Source organism: Haemaphysalis longicornis, unplaced genomic scaffold, assembly GCF_048455015.1.
Source record: "Haemaphysalis longicornis isolate Haplotype H1 unplaced genomic scaffold, Haemaphysalis longicornis Haplotype H1 scaffold_30, whole genome shotgun sequence".
Classification (NCBI taxonomy): Eukaryota; Metazoa; Arthropoda; class Arachnida; order Ixodida; family Ixodidae; genus Haemaphysalis; species Haemaphysalis longicornis.
Window position 1 is genome coordinate 1,872,353 of NW_027526336.1, and position 27,484 is coordinate 1,899,836.

A 27,484-nucleotide genomic window follows, 5' to 3' on the forward strand; every position below is an offset into this window, starting at 1 on the left:
CGCTCTCGACCCGTTTCAAAGGACTTCATCCCGGCATCTCCTTCAGTGGGCTGGGCAGGATCGGCGTGAACACTATGCCTAATCGCTGCTTGATATTGCAGTTCGCTTTTTAGTCCGTCGCCCTGCTGCCGTGTTCTGCTGAGCCGAGGATCGTGCTTGACCCATCACCCTGACCTGCTCATGCGAACATCGCGGGCCCTCTGGACTATTTTATCGGCGACGTGCCCGGCAGACTGGTGATGCTAGCTAGCCCTATCTTGGGCTGGCTGCCTCGCTTGCCTTCCCCAGATTTCTGCAAAGACCCCTGGAAGACGACCAACCCCTGGCCAGTGGCGTCGCTCTCGACCCGTTTCAAAGGACTTCATCCCGGCATCTCCTTCAGTGGGCTAGGCAGGACCGGCGTGAGCACTATGCCTAATCGCTGCTTGCTTTTGCAGTTCGCTTTTTAGTCCGTCGCCCTGCTGCCGTGTTCTGCTGAGCCGAGGATCGTGCTTGACCCATCACCCTGGCCTGCTCATGCGAACATCGCGGGCCCTCCGGACTATTTTATCGACGACGTGCCCGGCAGACTGGTGATGCTAGCTAGCCCCATCTTGGGCTGGCTGCCTCGCTTGCCTTGCCCGGATTTCTGCAAAGACCCCTGGAAGACGACCAACCCCTGGCAAGTGGCGTCGCTCTCGACCCGTTTCAAAGGACTTCATCCCGGCATATCCTTCAGTGGGCTAGGCAGGATTGGCGTGAGCACTATGCATAGTCGCTGCTTGCTTTTGCAGTTCGCTTTTTGGTCCGTCGCCCTCCTGCCGTGTTCTGCTGAGCCGAGGATCGTGCTTGACCCATCACCCTGGCCTGCTCATGCGAACATCGCGGGCCCTCCGGACTATTTAATCGACGGCGTGCCCGGCAGACTGGTGATGCTAGCTAGCCCTATCTTGGGCTGGCTGCCTCGCTTGCCTTGCCTGGATTTCTGCAAAGACCCCTGGAAGACGACAACCCCTGGCAAGTGGCGTCGCTCTCGACCCGTTTCAAAGGACTTCATCCCGGCATCTCCTTCAGTGGGCTAGGCAGGATCGGCGTGAGCACTATGCCTAGTCGCTGCTTGCTTTTGCAGTTCGCTTTTTAGTCCGTCGCCCTGATGCCGTGTTCTGCTGAGCCAAGGATCGTGCTTGACCCATCACTCTGGCCTGCTCATGCGAACATCGCAGGCCCTCCGGACTTTTATCGACGACGTGCCCGGCAGACTGGTGATGGTAGCTAGCCCTATCCTGGGCTGGCTGCCTCGCTTGCCTTGCCCGGATTTCTGCAAAGACCCCTGGAAGACGACCAACCCCTGCCCAGTGGCGTCGGTCTCAACCCGTTTCAAAGGACTTCATCCCGGCACCTCCTTCAGTGGGCTAGGCAGGATCGGCCTGAGCACTATGCCTAATCACTGCTTGATTTTGCAATTCGCTTTTTAATCCGTCGCCCTGCTGCCGTGTTCTGCTGAGCCGAGAATCGCGCTTGACCCATCACCCTGGCCTGCTCATGCGAACATCGCGGGCCCTCCGGACTATTTAATCGACGGCGTGCCCGGCAAACTGGTGATGCTAGCTAGCCCTATCTTCGGCTGGCTGCCTCGCTTGCCTTGCCTGGATTTCTGCAAAGACCCCTGGAAGACGACAACCCCTGGCAAGTGGCGTCGCTCTCGACCCGTTTCAATGGACTTCATCCCGGCATCTCCTTCAGTGGGCTAGGCAGGATCGGCGTGAGCACTATGCCTAGTCGCTGCTTGCTTTTGCAGTTCGCTTTTTAGTCCGTCGCCCTGATGCCGTGTTCTACTGAGAAAAGAATCGTGCTTGACCCATCACCCTGGCCTGCTCATGCGAACATCGCGGGCCCTCCGGACTATTTTATCGACGACATGCCCGGCAGACTGGTGATGCTAGCTAGCCCTATCTTGGGCTGGCTGCCTCGCTTGCCTTGCCCGGATTTCTGCAAAGACCCCTGGAAGACGACCAACCCCTGGCCAGTGGCGTCGCTCTCGACCCGTTTCAAAGGACTTCATCCCGGCATCTCCTTCAGTGGGCTAGGCAGGAGCGGCGTGAGCACGACGCCTAATCGCTGCTTGCTTTTGCAGTTCGCTTTTTGGTCCTTCGCCCTGCTGCCGTGTTCTGCTGAGCCGAGGATCGTGCTTGACCCATCACCCTGGCCTGCTCATGCGAACATCGCGGGCCCTCTGGACTATTTTATCGGCGACGTGCCCAGCAGACTGGTGATGCTAGCTAGCCCTATCTTGGGCTGGCTGCCTCGCTTGCCTTGCCCGGATTTCTGCAAAGACCCCTTGAAACGACCAACCCCTGGCCAGTGGCGTCGCTCTCGACCCGTTTCAAAGGACTTCATCCCGGCATCTCCTTCAGTGGGCTAGGCAGGATCGGCGTGAGCACTATGCCTAATCGCTGCTTGCTTTTGCAGTTCGCTTTTTAGTCCGTCGCCCTGCTGCCGTGTTCTGCTGAGCCGAGGATCGTGCTTGACCCATCACCCTGGACTGCTCATGCGAACATCGCGGGCCCTCCGGACTATTTTATCGACGACGTGCCCGGCAGAATGGTGATGCTAGCTAGCCCTATCTTGGGCTGGCTGCCTCGCTTGCCTTGCCCGGATTTCTGCAAAGACCCCTGGAAGACGACAACCCCTGGCAAGTGGCGTCGCTCTCGACCCGTTTCAAAGGACTTCATCCCGGTATCTCCTTCAGTGGGCTAGGCAGGATCGGCGTGAGCACTATGCCTAGTCGCTGCTTGCTTTTGCAGTTCGCTTTTTAGTCCGTCGCCCTGATGCCGTGTTCTACTGAGCCAAGAATCGTGCTTGACCCATCACCCTGGCCTGCTCATGCGAACATCGCGGGCCCTCCGGACTATTTTATCGACGACATGCCCGGCAGACTGGTGATACTAGCTAGCCCTATCTTGGGCTGGCTGCCTCGCTTGCCTTGCCCGGATTTCTGCAAAGACCCCTGGAAGACGACCAACCCCTGGCCAGTGGCGTCGCTCTCGACCCGTTTCAAAGGACTTCATCCCGGCATCTCCTTCAGTGGGCTAGGCAGGAGCGGCGTGAGCACGACGCCTAATCGCTGCTTGCTTTTGCAGTTCGCTTTTTGGTCCGTCGCCCTGCTGCCGTGTTCTGCTGAGCCGAGGATCGTGCTTGACCCATCACCCTGGCCTGCTCATGCGAACATCGCGGGCCCTCTGGACTATTTTATCGGCGACGTGCCCGGCAGACTGGTGATGCTAGCTAGCCCTATCTTGGGCTGGCTGCCTCGCTTGCCTTGCCCGGATTTCTGCAAAGACCCCTGGAAGACGACCAACCCCTGCCCAGTGGCGTCGCTCTCGAGCCGTTTCAAAGGACTTCATCCCGGCATCTCCTTCAGTGGGCTAGGCAGGATCGGCGTGAGCACTATGCCTAATCACTGCTTCCTTTTGCAGTTCGCTTTTTAGTCTGTCGCCCTGCTGCCGTGTTCTGCTGAGCCGAGGATCGTGCTTGACCCATCACCCTGGCCTGCTCATGCGAACATCGCGGGCCCTCTGGACTATTTTATCGGCGACGTGCCCGGCAGACTGGTGATGCAAGCTAGCCCTATCTTGTGCTGGCCGCCTCGCTTGCCTTGCCCGGATTTCTGCAAAGACCCCTGGAAGACGACCAACCCCTGGCCAGCGGCGTCTCTCTCGACCCGTTTCAAAGGACTTCATCCCGGCATCTCCTTCAGTGGGCTAGGCAGGATCGGCGTGAGCACTATGCCTAGCCGCTGCTTGATTTTGCAGTTCGCTTTTTAGTCCGTCGCCCTGCTGCCGTGTTCTGCTGAGCCGAGAATCGCGCTTGACCCATCACCCTGGCCTGCTCATGCGAACATCGCGGGCCCTCCGGACTATTAATCGACGACGTGCCCGGCAGACTGGTGATGCTAGCTAGCCCTATCTTGGGCTGGCTGCCTCGCTTGCCTTTCCCGGATTTCTGCAAAGACCCCTGGAAGACGACCAACCCCTGGCCATTTGCGTCGCTCTCGAGCCGTTTCAAAGGACTTCATCCCGGCATCTCCTTCAGTGGGCTAGGCAGGATCGGCGTGAGCACTATGCCTAGTCGCTGCTTGCTTTTGAAGTTCGCTTTTTAGTCCGTCGCCCTGCTGCCGTGTTCTGCTGAGCCGAGGATCGTGCTTGACCCATCACCCTGGCTTGCTCATGCGAACATCGCGGGCCCTCTGGACTATTTTATCGGCGACGTGCCCGGCAGACTGGTGATGCTAGCTAGCCCTATCTTGGGCTGGCTGCCTCGCTTGCCTTGCCCGGATTTCTGCAAAGACCGCCGGAAGACGACCAACCCCTGCCCAGTGGCGTCGCTCTCGACCCGTTTCAAAGGACTTCATCCCGGCATCTCCTTCAGTGGGCTGGGCAGGATCGGCGTGAACACTATGCCTAATCGCTGCTTGATATTGCAGTTCGCTTTTTAGTCCGTCGCCCTGCTGCCGTGTTCTGCTGAGCCGAGGATCGTGCTTGACCCATCACCCTGACCTGCTCATGCGAACATCGCGGGCCCTCTGGACTATTTTATCGGCGACGTGCCCGGCAGACTGGTGATGCTAGCTAGCCCTATCTTGGGCTGGCTGCCTCGCTTGCCTTCCCCAGATTTCTGCAAAGACCCCTGGAAGATGACCAACCCCTGGCCAGTGGCGTCGCTCTCGACCCGTTTCAAAGGACTTCATCCCGGCATCTCCTTCAGTGGGCTAGGCAGGATCGGCGTGAGCACTATGCCTAATCGCTGCTTGCTTTTGCAGTTCGCTTTTTAGTCCGTCGCCCTGCTGCCGTGTTCTGCTGAGCCGAGGATCGTGCTTGACCCATCACCCTGGCCTGCTCATACGAACATCGCGGGCCCTCCGGACTATTTTATCGACGACGTGCCCGGCAGACTGGTGATGCTAGCTAGCCCCATCTTGGGCTGGCTGCCTCGCTTGCCTTGCCCGGATTTCTGCAAAGACCCCTGGAAGACGACCAACCCCTGCCCAGTGGCGTCGCTCTCGAGCCGTTTCAAAGGACTTCATCCCGGCATCTCCTTCAGTGGGCTAGGCAGGATCGGCGTGAGCACTATGCCTAATCACTGCTTCCTTTTGCAGTTCGCTTTTTAGTCTGTCGCCCTGCTGCCGTGTTCTGCTGAGCCGAGGATCGTGCTTGACCCATCACCCTGGCCTGCTCATGCGAACATCGCGGGCCCTCTGGACTATTTTATCGGCGACGTGCCCGGCAGACTGGTAATGCTAGCTAGCCCTATCTTGGGCTGGCTGCCTCGCTTGCCTTGCCCGGATTTCTGCAAAGACCCCTGGAAGACGACCAACCCCTGCCCAGTGGCGTCGCTCTCGAGCCGTTTCAAAGGACTTCATCCCGGCATCTCCTTCAGTGGGCTAGGCAGGATCGGCGTGAGCACTATGCCTAATCACTGCTTCCTTTTGCAGTTCGCTTTTTAGTCTGTCGCCCTGCTGCCGTGTTCTGCTGAGCCGAGGATCGTGCTTGACCCATCACCCTGGCCTGCTCATGCGAACATCGCGGGCCCTCTGGACTATTTTATCGGCGACGTGCCCGGCAGACTGGTGATGCAAGCTAGCCCTATCTTGTGCTGGCTGCCTCGCTTGCCTTGCCCGGATTTCTGCAAAGACCCCTGGAAGACGACCAACCCCTGGCCAGCGGCGTCTCTCTCGACCCGTTTCAAAGGACTTCATCCCGGCATCTCCTTCAGTGGGCTAGGCAGGATCGGCGTGAGCACTATGCCTAGCCGCTGCTTGATTTTGCAGTTCGCTTTTTAGTCCGTCGCCCTGCTGCCGTGTTCTGCTGAGCCGAGAATCGCGCTTGACCCATCACCCTGGCCTGCTCATGCGAACATCGCGGGCCCTCCGGACTATTAATCGACGACGTGCCCGGCAGACTGGTGATGCTAGCTAGCCCTATCTTGGGCTGGCTGCCTCGCTTGCCTTTCCCGGATTTCTGCAAAGACCCCTGGAAGACGACCAACCCCTGGCCATTTGCGTCGCTCTCGAGCCGTTTCAAAGGACTTCATCCCGGCATCTCCTTCAGTGGGCTAGGCAGGATCGGCGTGAGCACTATGCCTAGTCGCTGCTTGATATTGCAGTTCGCTTTTTAGTCCGTCGCCCTGCTGCCGTGTTCTGCTGAGCCGAGGATCGTGCTTGACCCATCACCCTGGCCTGCTCATACGAACATCGCGGGCCCTCCGGACTATTTTATCGACGACGTGCCCGGCAGACTGGTGATGCTAGCTAGCCCCATCTTGGGCTGGCTGCCTCGCTTGCCTTGCCCGGATTTCTGCAAAGACCCCTGGAAGACGACCAACCCCTGCCCAGTGGCGTCGCTCTCGAGCCGTTTCAAAGGACTTCATCCCGGCATCTCCTTCAGTGGGCTAGGCAGGATCGGCGTGAGCACTATGCCTAATCACTGCTTCCTTTTGCAGTTCGCTTTTTAGTCTGTCGCCCTGCTGCCGTGTTCTGCTGAGCCGAGGATCGTGCTTGACCCATCACCCTGGCCTGCTCATGCGAACATCGCGGGCCCTCTGGACTATTTTATCGGCGACGTGCCCGGCAGACTGGTGATGCTAGCTAGCCCTATCTTGGGCTGGCTGCCTCGCTTGCCTTGCCCAGATTTCTGCAAAGACCGCTGGAAGACGACCAACCCCTGCCCAGTGGCGTCGCTCTCGACCCGTTTCAAAGGACTTCATCCCGGCATCTCCTTCAGTGGGCTGGGCAGGATCGGCGTGAACACTATGCCTAATCGCTGCTTGCTTTTGCAGTTCGCTTTTAAGTCCGTCGCCCTGATGCCGTGTTCTACTGAGCTAAGGATCGTGCTTGACCCATCACCCTGGCCTGCTCATGCGAACATCGCGGGCCCTCCGGACTATTTTATCGACGACGTGCCCGGCAGACTGGTGATGCTAGCTAGCCCTATCTTGGGCTGGCTGCCTCGCTTGCCTTGCCCGGATTTCTGCAAAGACCCCTGGAAGACGACCAACCCCTGGCCAGTGGCGTCGCTCTCGACCCGTTTTAAAGGAATTCATCCCGGCATCTCCTTCAGTGGGCTAGGCAGGATCGGCGTGAGCACTATGCCTAGTCGCTGCTTGATTTTGCAGTTCGCTTTTTATTCCGTCGCCCTGCTGCCGTGTTCTGCTGAGCCGAGTATCGTGCTTGACCCATAACCCTGGACTGCTCATGCGAACATCGCGGGCCCTCCGGACTATTTTATCGACGACGTGCCCGGCAGAATGGTGATGCTAGCTAGCCCTATCTTGGGCTGGCTGTCTCGCTTGCCTTGCCCGGATTTCTGCAAAGACCCCTGGAAGACGACAACCCCTGGCAAGTGGCGTCGCTCTCGACCCGTTTCAAAGGACTTCATCCCGGCATCTCCTTCAGTGGGCTAGGCAGGATCGGCGTGAGCACTATGCCTAGTCGCTGCTTGCTTTTGCAGTTCGCTTTTTAGTCCGTCGCCCTGATGCCGTGTTCTGCTGAGCCAAGGATCGTGCTTGACCCATCACTCTGGCCTGCTCATGCGAACATCGCGGGCCCTCCGGACTATTTTATCGATGACGTGCCCGGCAGACTGGTGATGCTAGCTAGCCCTATCTTGGGCTGGCTGCCTCGCTTGCCTTGCCCGGATTTCTGCAAAGACCCTTGGAAGACCACCAACTCCTGGCCAGTGGCGTCGCTCTCGACCCGTTTCAAGGGACTTCATCCCGGCATCAGTGGGCTAGGCAGGATCGGCGTGAACACTATGCCTAGGCGCTGCTTGATTTTGCAGTTCGCTTTTTAGTCCGTCGCCCTGCTGCCGTGTTCTGATGAGCCGAGGATCGTGCTTGACCCATCACCCTGGCCTGCTCATGCGAACATCGCGGGCCCTCCGGACTATTTTATCGACGACGTGCCCGGCAGACTGGTGATGCTAGCTAGCCCTATCTTGGGCTGGCTGCCTCGCTTGCCTTGCCCGGATTTCTGCAAAGCCCCAGGAGGACGACCAACCCCTGGCCAGTGGCGTCGCTCTCGACCCGTTTCACAGGACTTCATCCCGGCATCTCCTTCAGTGGGCTAGGCAGGATCATCAGTGTGAGCACTATGCCTAATCGCTGCTTGATTTTGCAGTTCGCTTTTTAGTCCGTCGCCCTGCTGCCGTGTTCTGCTCAGCCGAGGATCGTGCTTGACCCATAGCCCTGGCCTGCTCTTGCGAACATCGCGGGCCCGCCGGACTACTTTATCGACGACGTGCCCGGCAGACTGGTGATGCTAGCTAGCCCTAACTTGGGCTGGCTGCCTCGCTTGTCTTGCCCGGATTTCTGTAAAGACCCCTGGAAGACGACCAACCCCTGGCCAGTGGCGTAGCTCTCGACCCGTTTCAAAGGACTTCATCCCGGCATCTCCTTCAGTGGGCTAGGCAGGATCGGCGTGAGCACTATGCCTAATCGCTGTTTGATTTTGCAGTTCGCTTTTTATTCCGTCGCCCTGCTTCCGTGTTCTGCTGAGCCGAGGATCGTGCTTGACCCATCACCCTGGCCTGCCCATGCGAACTTCGCGGGCCCTCCGGACTATCTTATCGACGACGTGCCCAGTAGACTGGTGATGCCAGCTAGCAGTGTCTTGGGCTGGCTGCCTCGCTTGCCTTGCCGTGATGCCTCCAACGACCCCTATAAGACGACCAACCCCTCGCCAGTGACGTCACTCTCGACCCGTTTTAAAGGACGTCATCCCGCATCTTCTTCAGAGGGCTAGGCAGGAGCGGCGTGAGCACAATACCTAATGGGTGCTTGATTTTGCAGTTCGCTTTTTGTTCCGCCACCATACTGCCGCGTTCCGCTGAGCCTAGGATCGTGCTTGATCTATCACCCTGGCCTGCTCATGCGAACATCGTGGGCCGTCCCGACTATCTTTTTCACGACGTCCCCGGCAGACTGGTGGTGCTAGCTAGCCCTATCTTGGGCTGGCTGCCTCGCTTGGCTTGCCGTGGTGCCTACCACAAGCCCAGAAAACGACCAACCCCTGGCCAGTGACGCCACTCTCGACCTGTTTAAAGAACTTCATCCCGGCATCTTCAGTGTACGAGGCAGGAGCGGCGTGAGCACAATGCCTATGCACGAGATTTCGGCGCACGTTAAAGATCCCCAGGTGGTCAAGATTAATCCGGAGCCACCCACTACGGCGCGCTTCATCGCCTGCGTTGCGTCGGCGCGTTAAACCCTACAATCAATCAATCAGAGCACAATGCCTAATCACTGCTTGATTTTCCAGTTCGCTTTTTGGTCTGTCGCCCTGCTGCCATGTTCTGCTGAGCCCAGGATCGTGCTTGACTCATCACACTGGCCTGCTCATGCGAACATCGCGGGCCCTCCGGACCATACACTATTTAACACGTGCCCGGCAGACTGGTGATGCTAGCTACCCTATCTTGGACTGGGGCTTCGCTTGGCTGGCCGTGATTCCTGCAGCGACCCCTGGAAGACGACCAACAACTTGCCAGTGACGTCACTCTCGACCCGTTTAAAAGGACTTGATACCGGCATCGTCATCAGTGGGCTAGGCAGGAGCGGCGTCAGCACGATGCCTAATCGCTGCTCTATTTTGCAAGTCGCTTTTTGTTCTGCCTCCCTGCTGCCGCGTTCTTCTGAGCCGAGGATCCGGCTTGACCCATCACCCTTGCCTTCTCATGAGAACATCGCGGGCCCTCCGGGCTATCTTATCGACGACGTGCCCAGCAGACTGGTGATGCTAGCTAGCACTATCTTGGTCTGGCTGCCTCGCTTGCGATGCCGTGATGCCTGCAACGAACCCTGGAGCACGACCATCGCCTTGCCAGTGACGTCACTGTCGACCCGTTTAAAAGGACTTCATCCCGGCATCTTCTTCAGTGGGCGAGGCAGAAGCGGCGTGAGCACTATGTCTAATCGCTGCTTGATTTTGGAGTTCGCGTTTTGGTCCGTCGCCCTGCTACGTGTTCTGCTGAGCCGAGGATCGTGCTTGACCCGTCACCCTGGCCTGCTCATGCGAACATCACGGGCCCTCCGGACTTTTTAAATGCATAGCATTTTAGTAACTCACAATGTCGCGCGGCGTTGGCGTGCCTTGTCGTAGTCCGCAGGCGTGCCTTGTCGTGGTCCGCAGCCAGGCCACTACACTATAAATGAAATAACAGTTTCCGGCGCCCGGTTTCGAACCCATGACGCCGCGGGCGGAGCGCAAGGTGCCCGGCGCACTACCGACCGAGCCACGAAACCGACACAGATTTCGATGCACCGAACACGCCTTATATCCTTCACTCATTTCTGGTTTTTTTCGAAAGCGCCACAAGTTGTCCCGCGCCTCCGAAAGATGGCGACACGGGTCCCGCGATCGAGAGATACGACTTGCCGGCGCACCCCCTCCGAAATGCTGTGCATTTGATCGTGCCCCTCGCTAGGGGGATGTCTTTTAAATGCAGAGCATTTCAGTAACTCACGATGTCACCCACGTTGGCGTCCGTAGTCCGCGTCCGCATCGCTCCCCCCATACTATATAAATACTTGCCGGCGCCAGGTTTCGATCCTACGACTCTGCGGGCGGAACGCAAGGTGCACGGTACTCTACCAACTGAGCCACAACGCCGACACAGAACGGAAGGGTACGAACGTGCCTTATATCCTTGACTCCTTCAACCGTCGGCCAGAAGTGCGCCCTCTCCCCCGCGTCCTCCTCGCCTTCTCTCCGCTCGTAACGCCCTCTCTCGCCGCGTTCGGTTCGGGCGCACAACAGGTGGGGACGTGCGCAACACCCTCTCTCGCCGCGTTAGGATCGCGCGCAAGAACAGGTGGGGCGCTCGCATCGCGCTCTCTCGCCGCGGTCGGTTTGCGCTTAAACCACATATGTCGTTCGCGCGCGCTGAGGTCGCTAACATCTGTGGCGTGATCGTGACGTCAGCATCACGCGTTTGCGTGGTGGCGATTTCGGCGCTATAACACTCTCTCGCGAGGGGCATTGGATTGGATTCGATTGGATTGGCTTGGATTTGGATTGGATTGGATTAAAGTGGATTGTGTTGGATTGTGTTGCGTCATAGCCGCGCCACGTTGCGTCATAGCCACTCCACGTTGCGTCATAGCCGCGGCAGGGGGTTCACGGCACGTTCCACCATCGACTTCATCGACAATGTCTACGCTGGAAGACAACAATTACAACAACAACCAATACGTAATCCATACGACTTGCAGGTGCGCCCCCCCCCCGCAGAAATGCTCTGCATTTGATCGTGCCCCTCGCGAGGGGGATGTTTCTTCTTTTTTCTGTACCTTCTCGAATTCCGTTTTTTTTTGTTGTTGTTGTTGTTACCAGCTGTAGGAACCAAGCCTTAATAATACACAACCAGGCCTGAAGTAGTGAATGAGAAAATGTTAACTAGTTGCGCTTAGCCCTGGTGCCAAGCATTTTTCTTTATGTGGGCCCTCTCAAGTTACCATTTTTAAAATTATCCCTTCTGGGGCACGTTCAAGCTGGTATAATGCCATGCATTCAACAGATGCTGAACAGTTCACGTGTGCTGTCGCATGCCGCACTACAATATTTTACTTCATTTGGTACTTTTAGCAACAGATCTTATGATGTGCAATGCTTTCAAATCCATTTCTTCTGTGTTTAGTAAGACTGCGGACTTGTCTGCAGCAATCTTACCACAAAAAGTTATTACTTGTCAAACAGCACAAAAGTACAACTACACCTTAAAACTGAAATTAGCAAGGGATGAGGCTTTGCTTGTCAGTTTTCTCTCTCCAGCAGTGATGGAAATGACAGCTGAGTGTTTTTTGCTGGTACAAGGAGAGAGACAGAGAGAACAACTTTTATTAGGAGCATTGATCAGAAGATCATGTGGGAGTAGTTCCCTAATGACGGGAATGCATTGGCCGTCTTGACCATGGCTGCCCTCTCGACGAGGATGAGCTGATCCGGGAGGGAGAAGCTAGACAGCAGTGTCTCCCACTGCTCTTGGGGGTGGGGGGAAGGGAGGCAATCCAGGGGGGCAATCCAGGCGAAACTTTACATTCTATAGTAATGTGCCTGGGTGTCCCTGGCTGCTGGCAGAATTTCCATACGGCTGAATATTCGCTCGGGTACATTAGGTTAAGTCGGGTGGGATGAGGATGTGTATTTGATTGAAGAAATTGTCGCAGTTATTTCCTGATCCTTTGCGAGGCTTGAATGTGGGAGTGGGGTCGTTCTCCTACTGAGCCTGTAGTGCTGAGTTATCTCTTGGAATGTAGTGAGTGGGATAGGCTCTACCGTACTCTATAGGGCCTGGTTGGTCGGTACGCGGTCCTGTTGGTGAGCAAATTCGTTGCCTTCCATGGAGGGGTGGGCAGGCGTCCACACAATTTGCACCTTTCGGTTGGGGGATTGACTTGATAATTTTTATTTATTTATCGACAACGTGCCCACCACACTGGTGATGCTAGCTAGGCCTATCTTGGGCTGGCTGCTTCACTTGCCCTGCCATGCTGCCTGCAACAACCACTGAAGACGACCAACCCCTGCAAGTGACGTCACTGTGGACCCTTTTAAAATGACTTCAACACGACATCTTCTTCAGTGGGCTTGGCAGGGGCTGAGTGAGCACGGTGCCTAATTGCTGCTTGATTTTGGAGTTCGCGTTTTGGTCCGTCGCCCTGCTGCGTGTTCTGCTGAGCCGAGGATCCTGCTTGACCAATCACCCTGGCCTGCTCAGGCGAACATCGCGGGCCCTCCGGACTATTTTATCAACCACGTGCCCACCACACTGGTGATGCTAGCTAGGCCTATCTTGGGCTGGCTGCTTCACTTGCCCTGCCATGCTGCCTGCAACAACCCCTGAAGACGACCAACCCCTGGCCAGTGACGTCACTGTGGACCCTTTTAAAATGACTTCATCACGACATCTTCTTCAGTGGGCTTGGCAGGGGCTGAGTGAGCACGGTGCCTAATCGCTGCTTGATTTTGCAGTTCGCGTTTTGGTCCGTCGCCCTGCTGCGTGTTCTGCTGAGCCGAGGATCGTGCTTGACCCATCACCTTGGCCTGCTGGGACACTAACCTCAATATGCTAGTGAAAAGTGGGTATAAATTAAACCGCCCCCCTTCAGTGCCTGCAGCCGTTCAGCCTAGTTATTCGTCGTCTTCCTGACCTGCACGTAAGCTACCAGATAACCTCATCCTCCTTAATCTAAACGCTAGAAGTTTCATTAATATATTTCCAGACCTTCTTGCTCTTGTCTCTTCATATTACCCTCCCCCCATGTAATTGGGATCACTGAAACATGGTTACATGATGGCATTCTTGATTCAGAATTTACCCCACCTGGATTCATCGCAGTTAGGTCTGATGGCTCTAATATGAAGAGTGGTGGTGTTGCTTCTGACCTTCGCTATTGCCTTCTCCAGTTGCGACTGAATGTTTCTGTTGCAAGCTGCATCTTTCTAAAAAGTCCGTTCTAATCGGCGTATATTATCGCGGTCCTGGATGTTCAGTTGACTGCATACACTCCCTCAGCCAGTTCATTCTTGAATATTACTTTTCTGCGGCGCATTTAGTTTGCATGGGTGGTTTGAATTCTCCTGGGGTTAACTGGTCGGCAATGACCTGAAGCGGTCGTGATAATATTGTTACGGTGCAAAGGGTTTAATTAAAGCCGTGAATAGGAACAAGAGCGTTGAAGGAGGCGGCCACCGATCCTGCGGTCAGTACGAGTGCGGTTCGTCCTCTCCTTCCTCTTCTGCTCCACCCCTTGACGCATACCCCGCTTGGGGATTGGTCGCGACTAGTCTAGCGCTGTACAGTTTCGAGCGTGACATTTCCCCCTTCGCAGACGAAGCCCGTCGGGCGAGGCACGAGGAAGTCACAGGGGAGGGTGGAATGTCTTCAACCGGGAGACGTGGGCGAGTTGTCTTGCAGCTTCTCCGTCCAGGGGTCGTTACGCGCGAGATAACGTAGGTGACATCGCTCAACCGATCGACGACAACGTATGGTCCCGTGTAATGCGACAAGAACTTGCTGTACAGGCCCCGTTTGCGTACAGGCGTCCACAACAATACCATGTCGCCTTTAGCGTACGAAACCGCACGGTGCCGACTGTCGTAAAGGTGTTTTGAGCGGCCCTGGGAGGCCAGGGTACGTAAACGAGTGAGGCGACGAGCTTCTTCAGCGAGACAGAGGGTGCGCGAAACGGATGGATCGTGACCTAAAGAGATGGGCAATATTGTATCCAGGGTGTTAGGAGGTGTACGGGCGTAGAGCAAATAAAACGGGCTGTAGCCAGTGGTCTCATGTTGGGCCGTGTTATAAGCGTATGTGATGAACGGCAAAATCTCATCCCAGTTTTTGTGGCGAGAGTCAACATACATTGCAATAATGTTTGTGAGAGTCCTGTTGGTACGCTCGGTCAAGCCGTTTGTCTGGGGATGATAGGGTGTCGAGTGACGAAAGTGAGTTGAACAAAGACGCAGCAAGTCTTCCACAACATCAGCGACGAACTGACGTCCACGGTCGCTGATAATCACGCGGGGAGCACCATGCCTAAGGATGACGAACTGGAGCAGGAATGTCGAAACGATATCTGCCTTTGCAGCTGCGACAGCCGCAGTTTCTGCGTAACGCGTCAGGTGGTCGACGCAGACAATGATGTAGCGATTACCAGTCGAAGAGCGTGGAAACGGTCCGATTAAATCAATGCCGACTTGGTCAAAGGGGAAACAAGAAGGTGTTATAGATTGGAGTAGCCCAGATGGAATGCTCGTAGGGCGCTTGTAGTGCTGACATCGGAGGCAACTCGAGACATATTGTTGAACTTCACGGCGCATTTTCGGCCAGAAGAATCTTTCTTGGGTACGGTGCAAAGTTCTTACGTAACCCGTGTGACCGGCTGTAACATCGTCATGCATGGTGCGTAGAACAATAGCACGCAAAGGTTTTGGCACGACAAGAAGAAAACGCGCTCCCCTAGGCATATAGTTAATGTTGTAGAGCAGCCCATTATGCAGCGAGTAGCGCCGGGGAGCCGTAGGATCAGCAGCAGCATCGAAGAGGTGCTGGATGCTGGGGTCTTTCTGCTGTTCTGAACGGAAGGTAGCAACATCGGGGAATTCTATGTCTACAGCTGCCAAACAGTCGTCGAAATGGTCTTCTTCCCGATCAGTGCACGCATTTGGCAGCCGGGAAAGACAATCAGCGTCTGCGTGCCGACGACCACTCTTGTAGGCAATAACAAAGTCGTACTCTTCGAGCTTTAAGGCCCACCTTGCTAGTCGGCCGTTAGGGTCACGGAGGCCGGTAAACCAGCACAGCGCGTGGTGGTCGGTGATGACTGTAAAGGGACGGCCGTACACGTACGAACGAAATTTGCTGATTGCGAAGATCACAGCCAGGCATTCTTGCTCGGTGACTGTGTAATTGCGCTCAGCTTTGCTGAGGCAACGACTGGCGTAAGCGATCACATGCTCAGCATTGCTATGCCGCTGGATGAGCACTGCACCAAGTCCAACACCACTAGCGTCCGCATGTATTTCGGTGGGAGCGCCAGGGTCAAAGTGGCGAAGGATAGGGCCCGACGTGAGGAGATATTTAAGGTGGGAGAACGAAGCTTCACACTCGGCGGTCCAGGTGAAGGCAGTATCTTTGTGCAAGAGGGTAGTGAGGGGAGACGCCAAATCTGCAAAGCGGGGTACAAAACGACGGAAGTATGAACAAAGCCCCAAGAAGCTACGGAGCTCTCGCACTGATTGGGGTGGCTTAAATCTCTCAAAAGCGGCGATCTTTTGAGGGTCCGGTCTCACGCCATCCTTATCAACAAGATGTCCCAAAACCAGCGTTTGACGCTCACCAAAATGACATTTCTTGGAGTTCAACACCAACCCGGCGCCTTTTAAGCAGCTGAGGGACTGTCTCGAGTCGTGCGTTGTGCTCGTGAAAAGTTCGTCCGAAGACTACTATGTCGTCGAGGTAGCACAGACATATGTCCCATTTCAGGCCGCGCAGAATTGTGTCCATGAAACGTTCGAATGTCGCTGGCGCATTGCAGAGACCGAATGGCATCACGTTAAATTCAAAAAGACCATCCGGAGTGACGAAGGCTGTTTTTTCTCTGTGGTTTGGGTCCATGGGGATCTTCCAATAGCCGGATTTTAAATCTATTGACGAGAAATAAGATGCAGAGTGCAGGCAATCTATGACATCATCAATTCTGGGCAGCGGATAGACGTTTTTATGGTGATGGCGTTCAAACGTCGGTAGTCCACACAAAACCTCCAGGTACCATCTTTCTTTTGTACGAGGATCACAGGCGCTGCCCATGGGCTGGCCGACTCACGTATGACACCTTTTTGTAACATCTCTGTGACTTGCTCAGAGATTATCTTTCGTTCAGATGGTGCCACCCTGTAAGGTTTCTGTCGAACGGGGTGCGCCGACCCGGTATCTATAGTGTGACGAGTGCGGGAGGCTGGAAGTGCCGCCTGAGAGACATCCGCAGCGAAGTCGAAGACAGAGGCATGTCGAGAAAGGATGCCGACCAACGCGTTTCGTTCATCCGAGGAGAGCGACTTATTAACCATGCTGAGAAGCTTCTAGTTCGGGAAAATAATGTCAGCAGGAGCACAAAACGGCGACTGAAATGTGGTCGTTTGTCTCGTACTCGGCCAGTTTCATATCCTGCGGTAACACCACGCTCTGCGAAGTACAGTTGAGAGTGCACACATAGCTACGTCCTCGTTCAACAGATACAACACAACGGGGCACCAAAAGTTCTTTCTTTGCACAGTTCAGGGAGAGTGGCTCCACTACAGCGTCAAATATGCCGGCGTCACTGATAGCACTCACTGGTACGATCGCCAGGGACCACGCAGGTATAACTGTGTCCTCAGAAACACGCAGAGTATCAGTATTTTCATTGATATGCGGCTCATCATCGCGTGCAGAGAACCATAGGCTCCTAACAGAAAGTTCGCCCGTCGCGCAATCGACAGTGGCACCGCAATCCCTCAAAAAGTCGATGCCCAAAATTACGTCATGGGTTGACTTGGCAAGAATTGCGAATTCCGCTTTGAACGTCCGTCCTCCGATACAAACATTGGCTGTACACACACCAAGAGGGTGCAGCGGCTCCCCACCGACTCCACGAAACGAGGTTCCCTTGTCCCATTTGAACATCACTTTACGTCCCAGGCGATCTTTAAACGCATTGCTCATAATTGAAACCGTTGCACCAGTGTCAACTAAAGCCACTGTAGAAACACCGTCCACGAGCACTTGAACTTTGTTTGTCACCATAAATACTGGCAGAGGTTGTTTATCTATCGAAGGCTGTCCGGCGACCTCACCTCCATCGGTCGCGCCGGCTAGTTTCCCGGCGAAGGGGATGCAGTGCGGCGACCAGGCGATGGGGATCGGCGCTATCGTCCAGCGGGTGGTGTTATGCTGCGATCGGAGGTGGCCGGAGAAGCATTGCGCTGCCAACTGGTCCAAAAATTGTTAGCGGAAAGCGGGAGCTGAGACCAGTGACTTTCGACAGTGTGGTTAGGTCCTGAAGCAGTATACCGGAAATTCTGTGCTTGCTCTTCGCGACGACGACGGCAAAACCTTGCAATGTGGCCCGGAATCCCACACCAGTAGCAGGCAGGCTGCGGGCGGCGAATCCTGTCGGGCTGCATGAACGTAGTGGGCTGTGTGTGAGGTCTGTAGGCCCGTCGACCTTCACCGTAATATTCGTCATCACGGCGTGAGTACACACCGCGTGGTGAGGACCACGTATTCATCTCAACTGGTTCAAATGAGTAACGATGGTTGTCGCAGCTATCAGAGTTCCGGGAAGGGTAGACACGGTGATCGTCAAAGCTAGCAGTGTTCACGGACGGATGAAACTCTGTAGGGGCCCATGTACGTCGGGGAGCGTCATCTCGCGCAGCGTAGTAGCCGACCGGTGCACGTCGCACCAGGGCATCGTATGGCGGATGGCAGTCGCAAGTGGTGTCGATGCGATGCACCGATTCGTCATGTCGGCGCAGTTCTTCCCGAACTATTTGTCTTATCGTCGATGACAAGTCCATGGCCTGGGTGTCGTCTACGCTGGCTATAGTGGTGACGTTTGGCAAGCGACCAAACTTTGGTGCTATGCGGCGGGTCTTCAGAGATGCGAATGCCTGACAATGTCGCATGACGTCTTCTACTGTGTCCAGGCTCTCCTTACTGATGAGGAAAGCATACACGTCTTCAGCGATACCCTTAAGAGTGTGGCCAACCCGGTCTTCCTCGGACATTGCGGGATTCACAATCCGGCACAATTTCAATACTTCTTCGATACAGGTCATGCAAGACTCCCCAGCCACTTGTGCTCGCTGATGTAGCGTCTGCTCTGCTAGCTTCTTTTTTGCCAACGAATCCCCAAAGCGCTTTTTCATATCCTCCACCAGCCGGTCCCAAGTGGTTAGCTTCGCCTCGTGGTTTTCAAACCAAGTCAGCGCGGTGCCCGTCAAGAATACCTCGATGTTTTCCCGCTTGGCGGCCGCATCCCAGTGGTTAAACTTGCTCACCCGGTCGTAGTGCACGAGCCATTCGTCGACGTCGTCCCCTTCGTTCCCAGAGAACGTCCGTGGCTCCCTGTACGGCTGCCAGTTGGCCATCGGCATGGCTTGGACTGTTTTTGTATCCCCAGTCAAGGGTACACGCAGCGGGGAGAGACCAGCGACTCGGCGGCTTCGGCGAAGTTCCAGTGGCTCCGTCTTCCTTCGACGGTTACCCCGCACCTCCACCACAAACTGTTACGGTGCAAAGGGTTTAATTAAAGCCGTGAATAGGAACAAGAGCGTTGAAGGAGGCGGCCACCGATCCTGCGGTCAGTACGAGTGCGGTTCGTCCTCTCCTTCCGCTTCTGCTCCACCCCTTGACGCATACCCCGCTTGGGGATTGGTCGCGACTAGTCTAGCACTGTACAGTTTCGAGTGTGACAATATTATTAACAAAGCACTCCTAAATTTTTTACTCTCTGCTGGGCTTGTCCAGATCGTTACTGGGACCACAAGGTCCAACACCCTAATGTATTTGGTTTTTCTTAGTGCTAGTTTTGCGCAGAATGGCTTCACTCATCAGATAGTTGAGGGACTTTCTTACCACAATGCAGTTGTTGTTAACCTTGCTTCTTCATTGCCTAAACCAAGTTCGCTGTTCACAACTTTCTCTCACTTCAAACACGCTGATGATAATTCTATCATTGAGGAATTGTTGGATAGCTTTGAGGCATTCAACGAGCTCAGTCTCAGTGGTGACATTAACGCCCCTGTAGAAATCTTTGAGTAGCTTGTTAACTCGTGCATACGGCAGTTTATTCCGCAAAAGAAGAAAAATATTCCCAATGGTCCATGGATGAATCGTGTCATTCTACACTTATCACGCTGTATGGGCCGCCTCAGGCGATCTAAACGCAACAATAACCCTGAGTGTATCACCAAGTTTAATCTCGCGAAAGAAGAACTTCGGCGAAACCAAACTCAGCTAAGGTTTTTATTATCGTGTAGTGCTTCAAACGTTTCTTAAAAGTAATCCCAAAACGTTTTGGCGTTCTATCCTTCCCAAATCTACTTTACCGTCTTCATTTACTACTGATGGCGAAACATTACGTGACCCAGCTGACATATCAAATGCCTTCAATGACTATTTTAATTCCAATTTTTCTGTTCACAATAACGTTGTCCCTCCCTTCCGCGATCGCCTCTCTAATATCTCCATTGGGAATATTACAATTACCGCTGACGGCATTCTGAACCTTATATGGAATATTCATGCTAAAAAATGCAGTGGTCCTGACTGCATTTCAATGCATTTTTACTCAGCTATTCCAAGTGGTGCGCTCTTACTTTGCAATTATCTTCACCACATCCGCACTTGTAGCGTTCCCTCGTCCTGGAAAATAGGTAAAGTTCTTCCTCTGTACAAATCCGGTGATAAGCACTGTTTTTCCAATTAACCTCATATTCATGTAAAATGCTTGAACACATGACCTTTAACCATATACTCCCTGGAGTCTAATAACATTGTGTCTAATTTTCAACACGGGTTTCGACGTGGGTTCAGTACGGTGGCGCAACTTATTGCCTTTTCAGATGACATTTCCATGAACATTGAGGCAGGACATCAGATTGATGACATCTTTATAGACTTTTCTCAAGCCTTCGACACTGTTATTCATTCAAAACTCTTGCACAAATTAAATAAGATCCTCAATAATCCACAATTAGTTCACTGGATTTCTTGCTTTCTCACAAACCGATCTCAATTTGTGTACTTTGATTCCGTTGCTTCTTCCGCGGCCAAAATCACTTCTGGTGTTCCGCAGGGCTCAGTCCTCAGGCGTTTTTTTTTTTTGCTTTATGTAATGATTTGCCTAATATTGTTCGCTCTAATAATCCCTTGTGCGCTGATGATTGTGTTTTATATCACGTAATTGAATCACCCAATGACCACGTCGTTCTTAACTATTCATTTGCATCTTTCTGCAACTGATGCCGTTCCTGGCAAATAAATATTAACTACAAAAAACTGTGTTCATGTCCTTTACTAGTAAATTAGTTCTCTCATATTTCAACTCCTCATTTAATAGATTGTCCCTGCAGAGAGTTTACCAATATAAATACCTTGGCGGGCTTTTCACTCATGAGCTGCCCTGGTCCCTTCATATTGCTTACATTACTGCTAAAGCTCTAATGAAACTTGGTTACCTATGGCATACACTATCTGCGGCCCCTAGTGATACAAAACTAGCTGAGTAAACGACCCTTTTCCACCCCCGCGCTCGAATACGCGTCACTGTATGGAATTCCAAAGCCAGACAAATTGTATCGGTACAGAAAAGGGCATTAGATTCATCTTCAGGTGATATGACGGATTTTTCACCTACGTCAGCATTACCATCTTGAACCTATCACTACTTTCATGGCGGAGGAACATTGAATCACTCAATCTATTTCACTCTATAACTCACTTGTCGTGCAAACTTTCAAAAGATCTGTACTTAACGTGTTCCAGACCTCTTTCAATACGCCACTACCATCCCTTGAATATGACACCATTCTACGCCCGTACTAACACGTGTAAATTTAGCTTCTTGCCACGAACTGTTGAACTTCGGAATAACTTATCCGGTGACATGCGTTCTTTCTCCGAAATACCCTTTGACTGTTTTCCTTTGCCTTTTTTGTTATGTTTCCTGTGTTCTGTTCCTTGCCATCATGTCTTCATTATGCCACCATGTCATGCCATGTCTTGCCACAATGTATTGTATAATTTGTTGCTAAAGCACTTTCTTTCGCAAAGTATTACACCATGTGTGTTTTGTACCGGCCACTTCCCCACTCCTGCCATAGCCCGTACAGGTTGCAGTGGGTATAAATAAGTAAATAAATACCTACGCAACCCTACGGTGAGGACAGAACAGCCGCTTTTACGACGCTATTTCTCCTTATATCTCTGCTCTCGGCTTATTAGTATTGATTGAAGCCGTGTTGTCACTCCGCTCTTTTCATTGCTAGAATACCTCAATTCAGGCACGTCCGCTGCAAGGGTGGAGCAAAATACAGGAGGCGATGGGTGGAGACACGTACCCGTTGGCGCCGGAATTTTGGGTCACTCACTGGCCGCCGCAGCAAGTCATTGTAGGAAGACCGCGCTATAATTTTTGCCGCCACGCGGTTTACTCGGGAAGGTTGAATTGCCTTACGTTTTTGGCGTAGCTATGTCTTTTGGGAAACGAGAACAGATGTGTGTTGAGCACTATGACCCAATAGCGACGGCACGGGACCATTCAAAGGGTTGCTCCACCATGTACGGCAATGCCGTTTTTTGTTCATCTCTGCCTTGTATTATCGTTCGTTTTGCTTGGCCTTGGCAGTTTCACGCTCGCCTTTTCCCCTCTAAATTTGCTAGACCAAGCCGGTCTTATTGTCTGGCGGGCTAGCTGGTCCCCATAAAGAGGTAGGCGGATCAACATAGGTGTTGCTTTTTTTAAACTTGGGATTTCAGCTGAACTTTCGCACATCACGCGAGAAAGCTCTACATGCAGCAGTTTAAATAAGTTCTTAGCCCACCTGTCACATAAGACCGTCTACTAGGCCGGCATTTACCCGCACTCCGGTCGTGCCACTCCCCGGTCCAACGACGTTTTCTCGCAGTCCCTTCAAATTCGTATAATGGTGGTTCCACTGTATTTATGTATAGCGAATTTTGCCTGGCCCAGGTTTCAAGACGGGGAAGCAGATCATATCTAGTTCTCTGTACATCCTTAGTGGTACCAGTTATTACCTACGTTGTACCGTCTGCGTAACAGACAAGCGAAGCTTTTGGATGACATAGGGCTTTTGTAAAATCGTTGACATACATGCAGGAGAGAAGTGGTCTTAGAATGCTCCCCTGTGAAGCGGCTGAGCCGATGCGTTTAATTTCAGACGAAAATTCTCCCAGGCAGACATCTTGTTTTCGATTTTTGAAGTAGGAGGACATAAAGGTGTAAGGAACCCCCGCGTGCCATACCAGTGAAGTTTATCAAGTAGTGTTTGTCGATTTAAGGAATGAAATTCCCTTGAAAAATCTATGCTTATACCTAAAGTTTATTTTGCAAAAATTTTGCAGGAGTATTTCTTTCTATTTCAGTATACCTGTTTCTGTGGAGAAGTGCTTGCGAAAGCCGTATGGAAAATTATGTAGCGATACGTTCTCGATAAGACAATCGCATAACCGTGCGTGTATAAGCTTTTCAATTACTTTAGAGACTACCAGTAATATGGATATTGGAAGACAGTTCTCGGGTAAATTTATATTCCAACCTTTCAATATAAGGACCACCTTCGACATCTGCTTTTTTAGGAAACAAGTCTCCGGATAGTATCAGCTTAAAAACATACGTTAAAGAAGGCGCAACAAGGTCCGCAACGTGCTTCACCGATTTCATTTGCATGTCGTCTATGCGACACGCGCTGCTGTTTTTCATGTGCATATTTGTAGATATTTAGACCTTCCTGCGCAGTTTTGGGACATAAAAATATTGAATTTTAATTGGGTTCTAGCAATGAATAATGTTGTTGCGCGCGAGATTCCGAGGACCGCCCAACAAAGAGATCATTAAACCAACAAACCCGGTGATTTCCTAATAACTTCCCTATAATAAAAAATGGTGTCAGTCGGCATTTTTGGATGAGAATGATTGAAGCAGTGTTAATTGCCTTCCATGTAAAGTCAGGCCGGTCAGCATTTGAAGAAAATACGACATTAAAGTCAGCTGTCTCGGTATTTCTGATGATAGCGACAAGACTATTAGGTTTATGCTTGTACTCAGCCCAGATTGATACATCTTGTGTCTTAATAAATTTTGCATGCAGTTTATTGTTTTGTTTAATTTGTTTGTAAATATATTTGCTTATCTAAGGGTTCCGAATTTTATTCGTTTCTTTGACTGTTTTTGTCGGAAAGCAATTGTGGTAAACAGCTGAGAACTACTGACTAAATAATTCACAGTGGAGGTGCGCACCGCGACTTTCGAATAAATTTTCCCAGGGAACGGAAATCGTCATGGGTCAAAATTTGAACATATTTTTATATGAAATATCTTGAAAAAACTTCGTTTGTTTCCTTGTTGTACGTGTAGATTGCTTAGTTATGAGTATGTGAACGGGTAGGTGGTCACTGATGTCTGCAGATAATACGTTCCCCTTTATAGATAATAACGCGTTGTTGGTTATAACGAGATCTAGCAGTAAAGATGACGCGTCTGGGATACGAGTTGCGCATGTACGGACAACTTCAAAGCCATTCGAGTGTATTATTGTTATTATGGTGTCTTGTTTGAGATCCATTTCTAGATTATTTATGCTGAAATCGCCTGTAATAGCTAGTTCAATTTTATTTTCCGTGCAAATGCTCGCATGTGTTCGAGAAATGCGTAGAAAGCAGGAAAGCACCCATCTGGCGGTCTGTACAAACCTACGGACATTGAAGACCCATCCATGACTGCGACCGCCTAGTAATCGTCTGTGACTCATGTGAACTCAGCGTCAACATAGCAGTTTAGTTCCTTCTAACAAGTCATACACCACCACGACGGTTAAGGGAGTCGTGTTACAAAAAATGAGAGCAGGCCACTGGCGGATGCAATTGCGATATTTCGTCATACCATGTTCCGTTTAAAATGATCTCTTAAATACTAAAACGAACAACGTTGAAAAATGTATCTAATTCCTGTATTTTGGATTTTGCAAAATGGTAGTTCAGTGTTACGAAAGAAAGAGAACATTCATACGATTTTACAGTCTGGTAAAAAAACTGGTTTGTAACATTACTATTTGTTGACGACTTCGCGTGAGATATTTCCTCAATCTAACAGCTGGTCCAACATCGCCCCAGATTTGATGTGCACCTTATGTTGGCACCTTTCGTAACAAGATCTTGCTGTTCGTATGCCAAGCGAACTGATACATTTTGTTTGACGCCCATTTCTTGGCGATCCACAGAAGCTCACAGTTTCGTCTTGTAAGTTTTTCGAAAATTGAGGCATGGTGGTACGCCTCCCTGAACTTCTTCCTTTCAGACAGCCACAAGTCGCGATCAGCTTGGCGGTCATACCAGACAATTATCCCAGGTACTTTTCCTTTTCTGGTCGGAAGGCGGTGGACTGCGCAGACATCGGTTGCTGTTAGAGCTCGCACATCGACAATCTTGGCAAGGTCATTGAGTTTTTGCAACAGATTTTCATTTTGAATATTTTATTATAAATCAATATAAATCTTTGTTATTAAACATCTTTCATTAAAAATCCTAATTTGGCCAGCGGGGGCCGGTGGCCTAACAAAAGATGTGAGAATGTGAAAAAATAACCAGCCAAAGGGCTGGCGAGGAAGTTTGTGGATGTGGGTTTGCCATGGCCCGACGTTAATCTTGACATGCACAAATCCTGGTCTAACTCCTTCAGCCAGTAGCCGCAGCTTGATGTACAATGTTTTTTTTTTATTGCTTTGTGTGTATAGTAAAGTTGAACGATAAGGTTGCCGCAGTTTAAGCCTGAACATAGGTCTAACAGGAGCGATTGGCGAAAGCTCTTCTTCGTAGCAACATATAGAAGACGGAAAAGAAAGCAAGGAAACAAATGGCAATGATGAAAAGGTAAAAATATGGTCTTGTTAGTAGTGTCACATTTTTGACCATCCTATACACTTAGAAACACTGAACTCAATCAGCGCAAAACTTTGCGACACTAAATTTATCGGCATAACTAGGTGACATAACTCAAAGAGCCGTGAAGCGTATTCTCACACCAGAAGAGAAAGCATCGTTTCCGCGATATATTTACCACGAGGTCGCGGGTTCGATTCCCGGCCGCGGCGGCCGCTTTTCTGATGGAGGAAAAAAGCAAAAACGCCCGTGTGTACGAGATTTCGGCGCACGTTAGAGATCCCCAGGTGGTCGAAGTTAATCCGGAGCCCTCCACTACGGCGCGCCTCATCGCCTGCGTTGCGTCGGCGCGTTAAACCCCACAATCAAATCAATCAAATCCGCGATATATTTACATACAGTAATACCTCGTTAACTCAAACTCGCATATCTCGCTTTCCGCGGCACTGAAGCATTTACTATACTTCCTATGCATTTCTTGCCCTTTATTTTAAATATTTTTGGGCCAAACTGCGGATGTCTCGAAATCATGACTGAGAGTGGAACGAAAATTTCGCCGGGCGGACCGTTTCACAAAATTCGGGCGATACTGCCGTGCCTAGGTCCCGCGATTTTTTTCTCGCTTAGCCACGCCTACCACAAAGCCGATGTTTATCCCGAACGTGAAGTCTGAGGCTAGAGGCATTAAAATTTTGTCAAGCAACCCTGCGACTCGTCATGCGATGGTACAGACATGCTCAGAGGTACAGTTTACTACAAGATAGAGGTGTTTCGGGGGGAAAAAACCCAATGGAGACCGCGGGTTCCCGCGGATGAATGTCTCTTGTATGTTTTTTATCTATTTCAAACCTTTATGAAAAGTATGAATGATAGCTGATGTTGCAGAGCTGATAAGTAGTAACGTCTTTTTTGGAAAAAAAAAACAACTTAATATTTTGTTGCAATTCACGCAACTTTGCTTATCTCGAAAATCCGCTTATCTCGAAATATCTCCCGGTTTTACTACTTCGAGTTAACGAGGCATTACTGTATATCTTTCTCTGCACTAGATGTCAGCAAGCTGCTGCCATCCCTCGACTTTGGCGATGTCCGTACCTGCAAGTTTTTGCAGTTCTAAATCTGTCTGACAACGTCAGCATTATTTTGCGTTCATAACCCCACACAGTCCCTATGGAATAATATCTGTTGAGGAATTACAGGAGTGGCATTGAACCTACCAGCCATCCCAGAAGTGAGAAAGGGGAAAATATTTGGTTATCTACGGAACTGAGAGAAATAAAATTACGGAAAGTTTTATTCCTGGGAATGAAATTGGAATGAAATTCGGCTGCCTATTCGGCAACGGTGGTGTGGGTGGGTGCGCGTGCGTATGTCGGTGTGAGTGTGCACATGTGTTTCTGGGTGCGTGCGTGCGTACATATTTGGGCGTCAGTATTTAACATTGGATAGTATCAGACACACTGCGGACTGGGAGGCTCTGTGCTGTCCAGAAAAGTTGTCTGCCCGCCAGAAAGGCTGACTTAGGATGCATTATGTGGAGACGAGATCCGGCCCGCCTCTGGTGGGCGATGGGACTGGAGCACAAGGTGGTACCGCGGCGGCTACGTAGAACCATTGCCGTTGTTTTCCTCAACAAAGCTACTGCAGTCTCTGAAACTGCGTGTTTAGAATTCAAAAGTAACATTAAACTAATACTAATAATATATTAAAAGAAATTGTAAATATAAACTTGCGGCCATGTAGAGTAGAGATTGTACCCTCCCACAAAAAACCAACCTTAAGTGTTCCTGCCAAGTTGACCAAGTCAGCATTTACAGACATAACCTGTATAATGAATTTCTTTTTACACAGACCTGAAAGAGAAACTAAGAAACGAAAACGCAAGACTAAAAAAGTGAAACAAAAAAATAATCCTGCATTATTTCAACCCATTTGAACCTGTACAATCCGGTTCGACTATGAACGGAACGGGGCTCCGAAACCTAAGTCGGACCCGACCCGAAAGGCTTGAACTCTGACCCAAACCCAACCCCAAAAAATTCCTATTCGACACCCTCCCTGCCTCATTCAAGCACAGTATGACCATTGCAAAATATTCTTCTTTTGGGTCTTTTTTTCTTCGTTGGCGTGTGTGCTACTCGTAGTGAATAACGTCGCGTTGAGAATGCAATGCACGCGTTCGCTCGGTTCTCAGTAGCTAGTTTCAAGACCCTCCAGCTTAGTGAAGTGCCGGTATACTGCCAGGGACAATTATGTCACGTAGCCAAAGACGACGCAGCTGTCTTAAA

General features: G+C 51.6%; 2 pseudogenes; both read left to right on the forward strand.

Moving 5' to 3' along the window:
* Window positions 1–239: 239 nt before the first annotated feature.
* LOC144177753 (uncharacterized) lies at window positions 240–1,454 on the forward strand (annotated as a pseudogene).
* Window positions 1,455–8,626: 7,172 nt separating this feature from the next.
* LOC144177754 (uncharacterized) lies at window positions 8,627–13,090 on the forward strand (annotated as a pseudogene).
* Window positions 13,091–27,484: the final 14,394 nt, after the last annotated feature.